Below are 17,953 nucleotides of genomic sequence, written 5' to 3'. Positions count from 1 at the left end.
AGAGAATGCAGAGAGGGTTATCCTCGGATGATGAAGCATCAGATGCCAACTCTGCAGTCGCTTCTGACAAAATGGTTTCCAGACCAGGACAATCCCGCGAAGTGTTTATGATTAACATCGAGAAAGTAGATAAAATGGTTGAGGATGCCTTGGCCAAGCAAAAAGAGAACTTCAAGTTCGAAATGGAAACGGCTATGAGGCGGATGAGGGAAGAACATGACCAACAAATCCAAGCTTTGTCGAATCAACTTGGTGAATCCAGTCGTCACAACGTTGCTAACCAAGCAAATAACGATTCAGATGTGGATGAATGCCTTAATGCTGATAACTCTCCCGTTGAACAAAACGCTGGGGATGGTCCTACTAAAGATAACAATGCTGGGGTGGTTCCATCGAAGATGATAATGCCAGGGGTGGCCGCGTTATTCCTCTTTCAAATCGTCCAAGGCCCGCTACGAGCGATGATGAGAAAATAAAAGATCTCGAGAGCAAAATCAACACTCTAATGTCTGCTCAAGAGGTGAAAAGGACCGGTATTCCATGTCACTATCCAAGAGAGTGGGATTCAATAGCATACCCGACGAAGTTCAACCTGATTAACTTCACGCCGTTTGATGGGAAGGGTTCGCCCACACAATATCTGATCTATTTCAAATCCCACTTGGGTATGATCTCCGGCAATGAAGCCTTGATGGTTCGGTCATTTTTTGGTACCCTTCGTGGGCCCGCCTTCGATTGGTATCGCCGTCTCATGTCTGAAAGCATCAATAGGTAGGATGACCTGGAGAACCTGTTCCTCGCTCACTTCTTTGATGATGATACCGAGGTGTTAATCAGGACACTCTTCGATAAGAAGCAAAAAGACGACGAGACGGTCGATGACTTCGTCAAACGCTTCCGGAATAAGGTGATGAACTGCCGAGATCCGATCACGGAGGACTTCATCCTCCAAACCTGTCATAATAAGACGAAGCTCTACCGAATTTTCCATCAACCGAATCTGATCCGTAGGTGGTCCACGGATAAACCCCGGCACAGGCGAAGATCTCACGCAAAGCAATAGGCGATAAACACATGTTGCGTGTTGTTTGAACGAGAATTGTAACTTTTATTTTCATTATGTAAAGGTCTTATAAAAAGACCGATCTTTTTGAACTCGTTGTAACGATCGAAGTTGTAATGAGTTATACAATGAAGAATACAATTTTCTACCCAAACAATAATATCATGGATTTGATTTATTCTGATGTTTGTGGTCCTATTGAGGTGGAATCCTTGGATGGCAATAAGTATTTTGTCACATTTATGATGATGCATCACGGAAGATGTGGGTCTTCTTGTTGAGGATAAAGAATCAGGTATTTTCAGTCTTCCAGCAGTTTCATGCTATGGTGGAGAGGCAGACAGGAAAGAAGTTGAAGTGTTTGCATACTGATAATGAAGGAGAGTACACTTCCATTGAGTTTAGAGATTATTACTTCAAGCATGATATTCGACATTAGAGGACAGAACCCAGCACACCGCAACATAATGGAGTTGCAGATAGGTACAACAGGACCATTGTGGAGAAAGTCAGATGCATGTTGAAGATGGTAAAGTTACCTAAGAGCTTCTAGGCTGAAGCTGTTCACACTGCATGTTACATAATCAACAGGTCTCCTTCAGTTCCTTTGGGTTTTGATATTCCAGAGAGAGTTTGGTCTGAAAAAGATATTTCATATTCTCATTTGAAGGTGTTTGGTTGTAAGGCGTTTGCACATATTCCAAAGGAGAAGAGGCAGAAACTTGATGATAGAGCAGTTCCTTGCATCTTTCTTGGTTATGGAGAAGATGAGTTCGGCTATAAACTATGGGATCCAAAAAAGAGACAAATTATCAGATGAGCAAATATGATTTTTCAGGAGGATTAGACTATTGTAGATCTCGAGAGAGCAAAGCAGTCAGAGAGTGTTGCTAGTGAGATTCTAAATATGACATTTGTTTCATCTCCAGTACAGTTGCATCCTATAGATATAGAGCAGGTACATGATGATGATATTGATGATGATGGTCAGACACCAGAGATTCAAAAATACAAAGCCAGATTAGTGGTGAAAGGCTTTGATCAGAAAAAAAGCATTGATTTTGATGAGATTTTTTCACCGGTTGTGAAGATGACGTCCATTAGAGTTATTTTGGGGTTAGCAGCTAGTTTAGACCTCGAAATTGAGCAGTTTGATATGAAGACTACATTCCTTCATGGTGATTTGGAGGAGGAGATCTACATGGAGCAGCCGGAGGGTTTTGAAGTGAAGGAAAAAGAACACATGGTTTGTAGGTTGAAGAAGAGCCTCTATAGTTTGAAACAGGCAGCCGGGCAGTGTTACAAGAAATTTGATTCTTTCATGTTAAGTCATTGCTACCAGAGGACAGTTACAGATTCGTGTGTATATTTCAGGAGAATTTTAGATTCTAGTTTCATTATCCTTTTGCTTTATGTGGACGATATGTTGATTGTTGGTCAGGATAGTTAAATAATCGGTAGGCTGAAGAAGGAGTTATTTAAATCTTTTGACATGAAGGATTTGTGCTCGATACAACGGATTCTTGGTATGGATATTGCTCGTGATAGGAAAGCCAGGAAGTTATGGTTATCATAGGAGAAATATGTTGAACGGTTACTTGATAGATTCAACATGAAAGATGTCAAGTCAGTCAGTACTCCTCTTGCAGGTCATTTGAAGCTTAGCAAAAAATTTTACCTGACTACAGATGAGGAAAAAAGTGAGATGGAGAATATTCCTTACTCTTCAGCTGTAGGGAGTTTAATGTATGTCATGGTTTGCACTCGGTCAGATATAGCTCATGCAGTTGGCGTTGTGAGCATGTTTCTTTCTAATCCAGGGAAAGTTCATTGGGAAGGTGTAAAGTGGATCTTAAAATATTTAAAAGACAGTTCCAGATTGTGTTTGAATTTTGGAAGTTCGAAGGTTGTATTACATAGTTTTACAGATGCGGATATGGCAGGTGATCTCGATCACATGAAGTCTACCTTAGGTTAGTTGTTCACTTTTTTAGGGGGAGCAGTATCTTGGCAGTCCAGGTTGTAGAAGTGTATTGTTTTATCTAAAATAGAGGTGGAATATATTACAGCTGCAGAAGCCGGTAAAGAGATGATTTAGTTAAGAAGATTTCTGCAAGAGTTAGGCTTACAGTAGGACAATTATCAAATCTTCATTGATAGTCAAAGTGCTCTTGATTTGAGCAAGAATTCTACATTCTATTTCAGAACAAAACACATTGATGTGAGACATCATTGGCTTAGAGAAGCTGTTGAGAAAGAGGAGCTAAAGTTACAGAAGATTCACACAGATGAAAATCCAGTAGATTTTTTAACAAAGACCGTTTCCAGAGAGAAGACCGAGTTGTGTCGGCGATTGGCCGACATGAACTCCCGTTGAGGAGTTAAAGATTGACATATCCCCTCCTTAGGCTGGAGGGAGAGATTGTTGTGGGTCCAGCCCAATATAAGGCCCATATGAGAAGATCTACATGAATTAAGATTCTATCTATAAGTACATGGATTAAAACTCTATTTAGAAGAGGATTTGGATGATCTATTTGAAATATGAATAGGTTTGGAGAATTTTATATAAGAGAGCCCTGAGATCAATTTTTAGATAAACAATTTTTGGGTGAACAGTATTGGCTACAGTAACCCCAATAACAGGGTTGCTACAGTGCCTGAGAGGAGAAAGAGAGAGAAAAGTTCAGATTCTGAATCGCTCGATTGTCCGATTGCAGTGATTCAAAAGCCGTTATCTTCAGAACGATGACGCCGTCGAGGGTACGGTGCTGGTTTCTCCATGGGAGTTGGAGATTTTTGGTGATATGAGTTTTAGGGTTTTGGTGTCCTAGAAGTAACACTGTATCTTTCTCTTGTGATTTAATCCTCAAGTTCAGGTATAACTTGGAGGGATTGTACTCTTGATTTATAGTGAAATATTCTCTCTAGATTGCCCCGTGGACGTAGGCACGATTTGCCAAACCATGTTAAATCTTGGTGTTTACTTGCTTGTGGTATTTTCATCGGTGTCGTTATTTGTTTAGTATTTAATTCCGCAGAGTAATCTCCATAAAATCCCCAACAGTAATCTCCTCGTATATACTTAGTAATTTATCTCGTGTCTTCTTCCCCCCTCCACCTTTGGCACATATTATGTTTTCAGTTGTGCCTTCAAATCTTAGTGCATCCTTCAAATATTGAACATATTTTTATAATAGACCGTATTTGTACTTTATTTGTAACAATTGACTCATTTGCAATTTATTCATAATTTTCGACTTGGTTTCAGTCAACCGGCTGAAACTATGTTGAAAATTATAAATAAAACTTCATGTGATTCTAATCTCGTGAAGTTTGATGCTTAATTACCCAGCCTAATCAAAATACAACCAACCTAAGTCTAATAACCACAAAACTAAACTTTATAGAATTTAGAATTCCGTGAAGTTTTTGAAATTTTTTATCATTTTTGACCCAATTTCAGCCAGATGGTAAAAAAATTAAATTTCGAAACTTATTCGTTTATTAAAGGGCTCGTTTTTTAAAATTAAATTTCTAATATGGTCTTTTTTAAAATTTGTCCTCAAATATTTAACATCTATTTGTTGGAGCCTTTTTGTGATGACCCATGTCATGATTTTTCAGTTTGTGCAAATTTAGCATTACCCCTTAATGTTAGTTTTAACTTGAAAAAAACATGATAATCTCATGGAAATCTTTATGTTCGTGTGGTACTTATTGAGGTTTGACAAAATATTTTGATATTACCTCAGCCACAAATGCTCAGGGATGATTCGAATCCTGACCCATACTGCAAAGAGGTTTTTAATGGAGCAATTTCAGTCCTGTGTCATCAATAATTGATTAGGGTAATTGTACCTTAGATTATAAGTCTTCTTGTCTTGCTAGTTAATTGTGTTTTGAATGACACACCCTAGGCCTGGAAGCTTGTTGGTGTGGTGCAAACTATAAGATCCATGTTAGAAGATAATTTGTAATTCTAAAAAACTCTATGATATTTGTGAAAAGCATGTAAACTAGAAATGTATAGAATAATCTAGGAACTGCATATATTAAGCATGAATGTATGTAGAAAATAGAATTGTATAGAATTCTCTAGAAACTTGATGTGTCATGAAAAATCTAAACATTCTAGAAAATTCCTTGTGAGCCTATAAATAAACCTTGAATGCAAGCTTTGTAATCAAGCCTTAAACAATTCATTCATACAAAGTTACTCCAAGTTCTTAGCCTCTTCTCATTTTTCTTTCTACTTCCTCCATTCTCAATCCTACAAAAACTAAAATCAATTACCCATTTAGCTTTCACAACTCCAACAAATTTGGTATCAGAGCTAGGCTATTCCACCTCAAACCAATCTTGAAAGCCTTTAGCCTTTCACTATCATTCTAAATGATAGTCTCATCACCATTTACCCCTTCTCTTTTTAACTACTCTCAAAACTTATTCCCCATTTTCGACGGTAAAAACTATGACCATTGGAGCCTCCAAATGAAGACACTCTTCATCTCTCAAGAACTTTGGGAGCTTGTTGAGAAGGTTATGAGGGTCCAGATGACTCGGCAATGTTAGCATCATGGATATCGGCAAAGCAAAAGGAGTATAAGGAGAACAAGAAAAAAGATGTGAAGACACTTCTCTTTATCCAACATGGGGTAAGTAAAGCAATCTTTCTCTGAATAATGTACGTGTCAAAATCAAAGGATGATTGGGGCATACTCAAACAAGAATTCAAGGGCTCCCATATGGTAATCTCTATTAAGCTGCAAGCTTTATGGAAAGACTTTGACTACATAAAGATCAAAGATAAGGAATACGTGAAAGAATTTTCTGATAGAGTTACAGCAATTATTAATTAGATTAGAAGCTATGGGGATAAAATAGAGGATAAGAAGATTGTTAAGAAGATATTAAGAAGTCTTTCCTATTGTTTTCGTCGAAAGTTGCCTTAGTCATTGATTTCATTAAACTTCAAACGTTACAAATGAATTCAAATAACAAAAGAATAAAAGATTACAACTTTCTTGAAAATAACACAAGATCCGTTCGTCGTCTCTTGCTTGCGTGGGTCTTTAGCCTGTGACGGGGATGTTGATATCCGTGGACTACCTGACAATCAGATCTGGTCCAGAGCTTCGTCGATCCGCGAGGAGATCTAGAAGCTGAAGCGCTTATCTCGACGAAGCGAGATAATTGCTCTTCTTAGAATTACCACAACGGGATAATACTAAGGATTGGATGCGGGTGATGTAGATCTGACGAAGAACTCTCTTGTGTTGAAGTGCTCGATCACTCTTCAGTCCGGCAGGGCTTCACCAATTCTCCAAAATTCCAGATCTCCAAAAAATGAGGCCTAAGGCTTGTATTTATAGGCTTGAGGGGTTGCGGAGCGGTTAAAACAATCTTAAGGCCCAAATCTGACTTGGAGACACCCTAGGGTGTCTCCACTTGATCCGAGACACCCTAGGGTGTCTCGGCCTTAGTCGAGACACCGTAGGGTGTCTCGTTGGTCCGAGACACTCCATTGAGGTGTATTCATCCGCTTCCGCTGTAAATTCTTCGTCCGAACTCGGATTTGAGTGATTCGAAATGCGTTGGAAAGCTGGCGAGGAGTTCTATCAGCTCTGATGGTTAGATCATATGTTGAATCAATGAGACACAAAGGGTATTGTTCTTTTTGTAAACATCGCGAGGCTCCTGATTAACCCGTACCTTCGTTAGTTCACGTAGTTCGTCGATTCACTTCAATCGTTCATCGACATCAATCAAACTCCTGTGAACCGGATAGTGACGTTCATCGTCGTTCCTTAACACCGAGCTGTTCGTGGAGACCTATAGGCAATTTTCGATGCCTACACCTATATATGGGATCATATTGTTGCTGCCATAGAAAAATCTAAAAATTTATCAAAACTAAGTTTTTATGAACTAATGGCTTCTTAGGAGTCACATGAGCTTAGAAGAAGCAGATCTTCAAGCCAAGAGGTGGAGCAAGCGCTCCAGTCAAAACTAACATTTTCAAGGAAAGGAGGAGATTGAACTAAAGAAAATAAAGAAAGAATATTTTCTCAAAAAGCACAAGATGGAAGAGGCAACTACCATGAAAGAAAGTTCGGGAGACAAGGAAGAATGAATAAGAGAGACAAAGTATCACAAAAGGTAAGTCTACCTCATATTGTAAAATCTATAGTAAGTCTAGACATAACACATACAACTATAAATTTAAATGCACAAACTATAAAAATGCTAATCGCTCCCAAAAAATTTGCTGGTATCAGAAAAATAATGAAGTCCACTATACAGAAGTAGAAATCGGTCACCTTTTATTCATGTTTTAATGCACAATCAGAAGAAAAAGATACTAACTATTAAAAAACTTGGATACAAACTATTAAAAAACTCTTGAAGTTTATGAGTGGGAGTCCTATCACCATATTCTTTATTTTTAGCAAATTTAGACTCTTGAAGTTTAAGTGGCCGTATCTTTGATGCTATAATAGAGAATCGTTATTTTCTTACGATTTGAGTGCAAGATTCTCTATAGACATTTTTAGGGGAAAAACTTTGTTAGGGGACATTTTTATTCTGGCCACTATTTGCTTATTCTTATCATTTATTATCACATATTCATTTTAAAGAAATTGATTGCATATCCTTTTTGGATTAATTTTCATACACTAAGTAAATTTTGAGTTAGCCCCGGAATATAAAGAACATATGAGATGTATTTGGTCTTATATCCCTTCGTCTGGACTGCTATCACTCCCTTTCTTTCAATGTTTTTTAATAGTTTGTATCCAAGCTTTATTTGAGAAGAAAAAGATACTAACTATTTGGATAGTGGATGTATCAATCATATGACAGGGAATAAGAGCCGCTTCGTAGAGCTAAAGGATAGAGCAAGCTCTCAAATAAAGCTTGGATACAAACTATTAAAAAACATTGAAAGAAAGGGAGTGATAGCAGTCCAGACGAAGGGATATAAGACCAAATACATCTCATATGTTCTTTATATTCCGGGGCTAACTCAAAATTTACTTAGTGTATGAAAATTAATCCAAAAAGGATATGCAATCAATTTCTTTAAAATGAATATGTGATAATAAATGATAAGAATAAGCAAATAGTGGCCAGAATAAAAATGTCCCCTAACAAAGTCTTTCCCCTAAAAATGTCTATAGAGAATCTTGCACTCAAATCGTAAGAAAATAATGATTCTCTATTATAGCATCAAAGATACGGCCACTTAAACTTCAAGAGTCTAAATTTGCTAAAAATAAAGAATATGGTGATAGGACTCCCACTCATAAATAAAGAAGAAAAAGTTTTGAAGGATGCATTTATGAAAAAATACATCGCTTACCATCTACTAAAACATCTTGGAGAGCAAAAGCCCTGTTAAATTTGGTGCATTCTGATGTTTGTGGCCCAATACAAACCCCACCATTAAAAGGAAGAAGATATTTCTTGTTATTTGTTGATGATTATAGCAGAATGATGTGGGTATATTTCTTAAAAGCAAAATTATAAGTATTCTCAAAGTTTATTGAGTTTAAGGCTTTTGTAGAAAAGCAAAGTGGCCATAAATAGAAAGTTCCAAGAACTGCTCGTGGAGGAGAGTTCACCTCTAATGAATTTCAAATTTTCTATAAAAATCATGGTATTAAAAAAGGAGCTAACAATAAGGTACAGTCTACAACAAAATGGAGTAGCAGAAAGAAGAAATAGATTAATTGTGGAGATGACGAGGAGCATGTTAAAAGATAAAAATCTCCCAAACAAACTATGGGCTGAGGCGGTATATACAACAGTCTACATCGTGAATAGATCACCAACAAAAACTGTGCCAAAAAAGACGCTATATGAAGCTTGGCATAGGCGAAAGGCGAAAGTGGATTTCTTAAAGGTATTTAGTTGTATTGCCTATGCACATAATGTTGGATATTTTGTTGGAGAAAAGGAAAATTTGCGTTCGTGAATAGTCCCACATGGAATAGTGTTATGAATAAAATTAAAACGTGTGTAACAGCTATACATTATGGGGAACGTTATGAAAATTTATGATAAACATTACCGTATTAATTGTAGGAATTATAATAGCTTTCTCAACCCTATATATACACCCCTTATTCACTTTCGGAAAATATATAGAAATAATTATCTCTTTTTCCTCTTCTCTCCTCTGTATATTATTTTCATTCATATGTTGGTATTATTTTTGGGCAACCATTCTTCGTCTGTGCTGAAGCTCTGTTCTCTCACCTGAGTACAGAGGTCGGCCACTTTCGGGAGTTTTTAGCGCTAAGGGAGAGATGATCATCTGCGTCAGGGCAATAGGTGAGTCCTCAATCTTCTAGGGTAGTGTTTACACGACTCTGCTCACGATCAGGCTAGACTTTTTTCTTATTTTATTTTGGATTTATTTTACATGCTATAATTTTATTTGATATTTTTTTAACAATCTAGAAGATGGAGGAGTTTATAGTTATTGTTTTAAATCCGAAATCATTATTTTTAAAAAAAATTACTATTCATTTTATATTAAAACCGTTATTGTTCATTTAAAAAAATAGTTCTAGTTACTGTTCATTTGTATTAAAACTATTACCATTCATTTTAAAAAACTATTTCGGTTATTGTTCATTTTAAAAAAAAATTGTTTACTATTTATATAGAGCATTGTTCATCAGACAATTATTTTTCTTGTTCATAAAAATGTAGTTACTGTTCATTCTAGGAAAAATACGGTTTTTGTAACTATTTTCTTGATTTATTTTAATTGTTGTAATTAATTATAATTAATTAATGTTTTTGTAGCAATTAAGTATTCATGACAGACTTGACAGTTACTGCAGCATATTATTGTGCCATTTATAAATAGTAAAAGTGTAAGTACTGTTCACAATTACTGATACTATTTTACAGTTATTGTTTACGTATTTTTTTTATTAATAGTCACTATTCACATATACTAATAAGGAGCTAGAAATCATTAAGTGAACCCGTTTAAGTTTTTTTGGATTAGTTGGTGTCTAAGGCAATGTTTAGGGATTACATAACGTGCTCCATAAAAAATAAGGTACTTAATTGATCTTTGATCTCCCTCTAGTACTATCCTTACCTGGCTAAACTACCTAGGTAAAACTTTGATCTTTTTACTTAGGAGTTTTTGGTTAGGAGCTGATCTAGTTAAGTTTCTGGTCTAGTGGTATTGACAAAAACCTTTTCATTTATAGCTTTTGTTTTACAATCATATGCAATATTATTAATTTATTACAATTAATTCGATATGGGTTTTCCATATAAATAGGGCTTATACGTCATATGCTTATGTGATTGTATTTATCTGATAATTGTTATAATTCCATATGAAATATTTTATATTCAAGCATGAATATGAGGACCGGAATTATGAGAATAATTCATATGCATAAATTTAAATTTGGAAAGTCTCTTTTGTAGGCAACCAATTTAAATTTGGAAGGTCTCTTTTATAGGCAACCAATTTAAATTTGGAAGGTCTCCTTTGTAGGCAACAAATTTGCAGCCTCTTATAATACGAGAATTTAAAATTTATGCATATGAAGTAGGGGTGTCCAAAAAGCCCGTCGGCCCGGGCCCGGCCGGGCCGTGGCCCGGAAACCCGGGCCAAGTCCGGGCTCCGGGCCGGCCCGGCCCGGCCCGGCCGGCCCGGAATAGTATTTTTTATTTTTTTTATTTTTTATATGTATTATATATGTATAATATATGTATATATAATATATTTTTATATATGTATAATATATGTATATATATATAATATATGTATATATAATATATTTCTATATATGTATAATATGTGTGTGTATATACTCTCTCTTATATATGTATAATGTATATATGTATGTATATATATACTCTTTCTTATACTATACATATATATATAAGTATACTCTCTCTTATATATGTATATTCTCTCTTATATAAGTATATACAGGTATACACTCTCTTATATATGTATAATATATGTGTGTATATATATATACTCTCTCTCTTAGTATATATGTATATATAAGTATACTCTCTCTTATATATGTATAATATATGTGTGTATATATATATACTCTCTCTCTCTTAGTATATATGTATATATAAGTATACTCTCTCTTATATATGTATAATATGTGTGTGTGTATACTCTCTCTTAGTATATATGTATATATAAATATACTCTCTCTTATATATGTATACTCTCTCTTATATAAGTATATATATGTATACACTCTCTTATTTATATATGTATAATATGTATACTCCCTCTTATAAAGGTACGTATACTCTCTCTTATATATGTATAATCCCTCTTATATAAGTATACTCTCTCTTATATATGTATAATATGTGTGTGTATACTCTCTCTCTTAGTATATAAGTATAGTATATTACAACGACTACTTCTTCCCCATTGGCCCAACGGGCAATGGCTACTTATGCGATTTTACAATTTTTTTATCAAAAAAAAAAAGAAAAGAAAAAAATTGAAAAAAAATCCGGGCCGACCCGGACTCAGCCCAGAGTACCCGGGTCCGGGCTCCGGTTTTGCCCGACCCGGGCCCGGATTTCCAGGCCGGGTCGGCCCGGATGGACAGGCCTAATATGAAGTATGAAATATACTTTAAGATATAAAATCATATTATAAGGATCTCTTGAATTCTTTGCATGTATCTATTAGTAATTTCATTCATGTATGTGCATATGCATGCATGTAAAGATATAACTGTAGTATTTTAGTTCCACATTAGTTTAAAATGTTAAGATATTAATGGCAAATTATAACCCTATGCAGTTACATCTTCAGACATAGACTACGATCATTTATGATCATAGACCATGAACTTTTATGCTAACATGTTTTAATATCCTATCAATTTAATAGTGACTAAAAAGATTAATTTTTATAGCTTTTTATTTGACTACATGTATAATGTTTTCTCTTGAGATTTCAGGAAATTATTAGAGTTGATATAAATATGCTTTGTCAACTAGTATGCCTAGTTATAGGAGATGCGATGGATCAATATCATGGAAAATCAAATTAAGAGGTATGTCTTATAACTTCTATCTATATGATGAATAAAAGTTATATTAAAATTAGTCCATCAAATAATTAAATTGCTATTAGGTTCCCTTATCCTTATAAGGAAAGATTGATTTGAAAAATAACTTAAACAAGAAGTATTAGGTTCCCTTATCCTTATAAGGAAAGATTGATTTGAAAAATAACTTAAACAAGAAGGGGACCTAATGTCAAACAATATGAATGACTGATTATAAAATAACTTGATAAATATATATAACGCCTATTAGGCAAAGTTATAAAGTCTAAAAAGAATCTTGTCGACCCATTAACAAAGGGTCTATCGAGGAGTGTGGTTCTGGATTCATCGAGGGAGCTGGGGTTAAGCCCATAGATGAGGTCACTGACAGCGGTAACTCAACCCTTATTTGGAGATTTAGTCCCAATGTTGGTTTAATATGGTAGAAACAAGCCGGACTAGTAACATTCGTATGAAGCATCGACCTAGATATATTTATATATCAGTATAGTAGCATGTGCTACTTTCCCTTCTCTATGATAACGATGCTCTTATGATACAGTTGGTTAGGCTGAGTTTTGCTCTTAATAAGTCCAACACGTGTATTACGGAGGGTATGATATCTAGCTATAGTACCATTTGATGACTTACCTACATGAGAGGAACTGTGATGACCGCATGAGTTGGTTATTTGTGAGCATGACCATTAACGCTCAACCCGCTTTTCTCAATAGATGAAGAAATATTGTGTGTGTTTTCGTCAATACCTGATTAAAGGGGCCTAATTCAAGGCCTAGTCTATTATGTTCCTCAGGTGGCGATGAACTCACTAAGAAAAGGTTCAAAGCCGAACGCTACCTCTCCCGAATTCACGATATAAAAGGTTGCACAACCTATATTTATTTTGTGATTTATTGATTAATTTATTTATTTATTGATTTTGAGTTTTTAATCAATATTGCCTTTTGGGGGGGATTGTTGGATATTTTGTTGGAGAAAAGGCAATTTTGCATTCATGAATAGTCCCACATGGAATAGTGTTATGAATAAAATTAAAACGTGTATAACGGCTATACATTATGGGAAACGTTACGAAAATTTATGACGAACGTTACCGTATTAATTGTAGGAATTATAATAGCTTTCTCAACTCTATATATACACCCCTTATTCACTTTCGAAAAATATATTGAAACAATTCTCTCTTTTTCCTCTTCTCTCCTCTGCATATTATTTTCGTTCATATGTAGTGTTATTTTTGGGCAACCGTTCTTTGTCTGAGCTGAAGCTCTATTCTCTCACTAGAGTATAGAGGCCGACCACTTCCTGAGGTTTTTACCGCTAGGGGAGAGAGGATCATCTGCGCCAGGATGATAGACGGGTCCTCAATCTTCTAGGGTAGTGTTTACACGACTGCTGCCGATCAGGTCGGACTTTCTTATTATTTTATTTTTGATTTATTTTACATGCTATAATTTTATTTGATATTTTTCCAACACATAAATCAACATAGCTAAGAAAGGAAAAGCTTGATGAAAAAGAAGAAAAACTTATCTTTATTGGCTATAATGAAGAATCCAAAGGCTACAGACTATACAATCCTGATACTAACAAATTAGTGGTCTCCAGAGATGTTATCTTCGATGAAGCAGGAACATGGAACGGTGAACCACATCAAACCTCAACACTATGCATCATTGAAGAAGAAACGAGGAGAGCCACATCATATCAAGATTTTCCTAGTCTAAGATCCCCATATTTATCAATTTCAGACACAGATTCACTGTCGAGAAAGGTGCGTTCACTTTAAGATATTTATGACTCTTGTGATGTAGCATTCTTCTCCTGTGATCCACAGATTTTTGAAGAAGTTATTCAAGATAAAGGATGGAGAAAAGCAATGGATGAAGAATTATACATGATTGAGAAGAACAAGATATGGGAGTTGGTCAATCTTCTAGAAGGAAAGGAGGTAATCGGCCTTAAGTGGCTATACAAAACCAAATACAATGAAGATGGTTCCGTTCAGAAACTCAAGGCTTGATTAGTCACGAAGGGTTACTCTCAGCAACCAGGAGTCGACTTTAATGAGACCTTTTCCCCACTTGCTCGTATGGAGACCATAAGGACGGTATTAGCTATAGTAGCTCAGTTCAAGCTCAAAGTTTTTCAATTAGATGTCAAGTCAGCATTCCTAATCAGAGAACTTGAAGAGGAAGTCTATGTCGAGCAATCACAGGGCTACATAGTCAAAAAAGAAGAAAACAAAGTTCATCGGCTGCACAAAGCACTATACGGGTTGAAGTAAGCACCACGGGCTTGGAATAGCAAAATTGACAACTACTTTTACGAGCATGGATTTCAAAGGAGCCCAAGTGAACCACTACTAAAATTCTACGAGCTCTAGAGATGGTTCCTATCGCGCTCACGCGGTGTAGCACTTAGCCCTGCATACCACTTTGTCACGTCTTGGGTTTGCGGGCTCTTTGGCGTGTGCAAACCGTGAGACTCACTGAGTGTAACATATTGTTTGGTTTAAACCACTGCTAAAATCGACTAGTAGATATTATACTTGAGTCTTAGACTTACCTATTTAAGCCACTAAAATTTTCACTCATTTCCTGATGTGGGGCTATTCACACTTGGGGCATTACAATTCTAATCTTATCAATGTCTCCGAAGATACGACTATATAGGCAACTGTAAACAATTACATGGGGGAGGGGGGTGTATATTGTTAGACCCCTAACTCCACTAGGAAGGAACCCTAGAGGGGGGTGAATAGGGTTTGTACTAATCTAATCTGATTTTATACCAATTAAAACTAATTAACAAATATCCTAGCAAATATGATATGCAACAAGATATATATGCAAAGATATACAACTTAACACAAGCGTGAACAAACTAAACTAGATAGTGGGCAAAATAAACAATGAGCAATTGACAAAGGCAATATGAATAATAAGCACGAATGTAAAAGTATGCCAATACAATCACAAACAAACGATATGTTCACTGAGTTCGGTCCCCACGACCTACGTCTCCGCTCCTCACCTAGGAGATCTCCACTATTACAATCGGGTTTTCTACGCTCACCCGAATAACATTTACACCTCACACTCGGTTTTCTAGCTTACCGAAAACTTGACAATCTCACACTCTTGCAATCTCACGTACTACCACCTCAAGTGTTGGTCTCTAGCCCGTGTCTCCCTCAAGTGTTAGGAATTATAACCTACCTCTAGGTATTACCACCTACCACACTCCTCTTGGGACGACCCTGTCTCTCACCACACACTTCTCTCGGTGTACAAGTGTATTACAAAGTGTAACTCATAACTAACGCTCTATACAACAAATGTTCATTCTCTAATATGGATGAGAATACAATATAAGCTCACACTCTAAGTCACACAATCCCACAACCTAATTATACAATGTATGCAAATACAATAAGCTCAATGGTTATGTGTGTAAACAAAGAGTAAATAAAATCAACTAAACTCAATATAAACACTAGCTTAATAAAATGATAATCAAACAATATAAATATAAAGCTAGATTGAGTTTAGGGAAACTTCTCTATAGATAACAAGAGAGAGGGAGAAGAGTGAATGCTCAAACACCAAGGATGATCTCCACTTTACTCTTGTGAAAGTTGCTTCACAAACCAAACTTGAAAATGCTTAAAAGCTTTTTAAACAAACTTAAACCAAACTTTAAACCCTTGTTAAACATTCTTAAAACATTCTCTTGTGTGTTTAGAACTGAGGATATGTGGGGGTATTTATAGGAATCCCAAAGCCAAGAGAAAACAAGGCAAAAAGACCAAAAAACCAAAACAAGACAAAGGCTAAAAAAACTAGCCATTACAACATCAGTCGACTGACGGCTTTCATCAGTCGACTGATGAGCTGACCGTTAGAGACATTTTCCAGCTCATCAGTCAACTGACGATCTTATCAGTCGACTGATGACCTCATCAGTCGACTGGTCAATCAACCAAAATAAAACAGAAACTTTTTGATTTTTAGGTAATTTCTTCAGTCGACACATCAGTCGACTGATGTCATCAGTCAACTTACCAGTCAACTGATAACAGGTTATCATCCTTTTGAAACAGAAATCTGATTTTTAAACTATCTTTAAAAATAGCAAATAAAATCAGAAAAATGTAAAACTTTGGAAAATGATTATAGACATGATAATATACATATTACAAAACTGGTTTTCAAAAAACATCTCCCAAATGAGAAATCTATTTATTTTTCAAAATAGTCCAAAGCATGAAAATAAAACATACTTGTTTTGACATTTTGACTACACCATGTTTTGAAACTTCATAAACTGATTTCATAGACTTAATAAAAGATGTATGTTATGATTGTTAATTCTATAAACTAATAAAACAATATTTTCACAAAATCATTTTTGTATAAACTTGAAAACTATAAAACCAAAACATGTATATATATAACTATATATATATATATATATATATATATATAAAAACCAATATTATATATACAAAACCAAAGCGTGTATGTGTGTGTATGATTGAGCTTAAAGTACTAACACACATAATATAAAAACCTAAACTAAATATACCCAAGTTTGATCTTGATCTTCAATAAGCTCTTATTGGTAAACTTGTGGATGAAGCTAGGAAGTGCTTTTAGACTTGAAAGTATTTGCTTCAATCCACTATTCCGCCAACCTCCATTGGATATGATCGTGAATGCTCGATTCCATCCACCCTCTAATATATTGTTTGCCTAGAATAAATACAAAATACAAACACTAGACAAACAACATTAGTTATAAATTATTTATAAATCATCATCAAAACAAAAGGACCCAACAATCTCCCCCTTTTTATGATGACAAACAATTTACAAAAAGAGATATATGCATGAAATAAAATTAATATGTAAATTAGAATTATCATGTATATAACCAAAACAAGATATACTCACAATATTTTCCCCCCTTTGACAACATCAAAAAGGAGAAAACAAAAGAATGAAGAGAGTAAAAGCTCCCCCTACAAATAAGCACGGTGAGTATAAAACAAACATAGGGATTGCTCCCCCTATCAAAATGCCTTAAGGAATATATGCAATAAAAGATCATGGCAAATATGTGAGCAAGCATATATGAAAAATATACTAAACACGACTCACATACAATAAGACAATGAGAACACATAAAAATATATCAATATGTAATAGTGTGTCTCAACACAAGCCTAAAAACCATGTATAAAAATAGATTTATGAAAACAAAGGAAAAGAACATGAGAACCATGCAAAAAGTTTTCAAATGAAAACAAATCATCCAAATGAAGTCATAAATCAAATGAAATCCATAAAAGTAAACCATATAAGGCAAGAGAGGAAAATATATCAAGCTCTTAAGCTTGTTTTAACCCATATAAACATTTTAGCACCCGGTAAACAAGATTTGGGAATAAACACCCAATAAATCCGGGGGTTATATAAACACAAACCTCTCATCAAAATCAAAGTTAATAAAATAAAAACAAAAGAATTGACCAAAAGAAAATTGTTTTCATTTACAAGAATTTCAAAACATTTTTCAAAACCAAGACATAAAAATATAAAAACATTAAAATTCTTGGTTTAAAAAAAATCAAACATGTTTTGATACCCAAGTATTCTTGGTACCAAAGGGTTTAGTGACATGACCCCTATCATTTAAGCTCAAAGCCCTAGGGTTATGAACCCTCTTGGATACATTTGGTGCACTAACACAGTCAAAGCAAAAATTACTCAAATGACTCTTCCGA

The sequence above is a fragment of the Asparagus officinalis genome, chromosome 5 (assembly GCF_001876935.1).
Source record: "Asparagus officinalis chromosome 5, Aspof.V1, whole genome shotgun sequence".
In the NCBI taxonomy this organism is placed as follows: domain Eukaryota; kingdom Viridiplantae; phylum Streptophyta; class Magnoliopsida; order Asparagales; family Asparagaceae; genus Asparagus; species Asparagus officinalis.
Note: the sequence above shows the minus strand (reverse complement) of the source record.